Genomic DNA, 1502 nt, shown 5'->3' with positions numbered 1-1502 from the left:
CGGAGCTCTCCAACCCCCCTGGCAGCACATTGCAGCCATGGCAACCGAGCAGGGCTGTCCCAGACAGGGCCTGCTGTGCAAGAAGCATGGATGGATGGACGGACGTGGTGCTGGTGGAGGTAGCTAGGGGGCGGGTTGTGGGTACAGCACTATGGGAGTCTCCAGTGCCATGGGGCTTTTGCACAAGGGCTGGCAAAGTATAACATGATAGCAATATTACCCAGTGTCTCAGACCTGTAGTCTTTAAATCACTACCTTGATACTGCCAGCCCCCTCTGCCAGACTGGGCACTGTCCCTGACCCTGTCTCCTTTATGGAGCATCTTTATTTACTGAGCTGTAGCAGCAGTGAAGGGCCCTGCGGCCTGGGACCCTAAAGCAGCCCTGAGAAAAATATGTTAAACTCACATTCATCAAGCAAACCTGGCATGCAAATCGGACAATCTGCGCGGGTGTTTGGAGGTGGGCGGACTAGCGTTTCTTCAAAAAAATAAAAAAAATAAAAAATGTGCCCAAACATTGCATTTTACGCCAGGGTCAATTGCCAAAAAGCGACATTCTTTTTAAGAAGCACTTTGCCTGCCCTGAGCCTGAAGGCCCTGGCTAAAGCGTTTTTATAGATGTTTTGCAATTTTCGTTGTTTGGTCATCGCGGATTTGGAATACACATCGGCTATTTGTACTGAAAGATTGTGGATGCGGGAGTCATAGTCCCCTGAGCCGCGTGCGCGTTTAATCAGCTCTAGTGTGGTGCCCTTACCTGTCCCTCTTTGTACACATCACAAGAGAGCTGACCTTAAGTCGCAGCGGTTTGTTTATGCTGCCTGCGAAGCCATCTCCACACTCGGAGGCAAGTTGCTGCTACCTACGCAGCGCCACGCCACGCCACGCCACGACTAACGTACACTGTCCAGGCTTAGTTCACTACATCAGTCCTGAACACTAATAGATGACGCAGCACCCAACACCCTTGTTTCATTATGCACTGTTAATTTGGTAAGTACTGACCCGACCAGCTGGAGAGCGCTGTGGGGCTTCGAAAAGAGGTAGGAAAGTTCTATAGAAATACAACAGTGCAAGAGACTACACCCATCTTCCTTCAGCCATCTTGGACTCTTTAGCAAATAGAAGTTTAAAATCCTGGGCTTGTAATTGTGTTTGACTATATTATTTGTAAGTGTACTGACAATCTTGCATGAAGAATTCTGTTTACTTAAAAAAAAAAAAAAAATGACTGGTCATGTGTAGGGGCAGCTGCTCCTGTGGTTCTCTTGGCAATGCCCTCGCTAGCCAAGGTCCTAGTGGTCTGGAAGACAGTGGCAGGAGTATATAGTAAACCAGGCTCTAAAGAGCGACACTGACTAGTTTTCATGCTTTGCTCTTCCCATATCCCTACTACAAAAAACAAGAGGTTGTTGAGTGGTGAAGCCAAGGCAACCGAGCAGGGCTGCCAGCCTTTAACATGGGCAAGCTGGATCCAAGTCCAGGGTACCAACCTCCAGCT

Source organism: Pleurodeles waltl, chromosome 7, assembly GCF_031143425.1.
Source record: "Pleurodeles waltl isolate 20211129_DDA chromosome 7, aPleWal1.hap1.20221129, whole genome shotgun sequence".
Taxonomy (NCBI): domain Eukaryota; kingdom Metazoa; phylum Chordata; class Amphibia; order Caudata; family Salamandridae; genus Pleurodeles; species Pleurodeles waltl.
Note: the sequence above shows the minus strand (reverse complement) of the source record.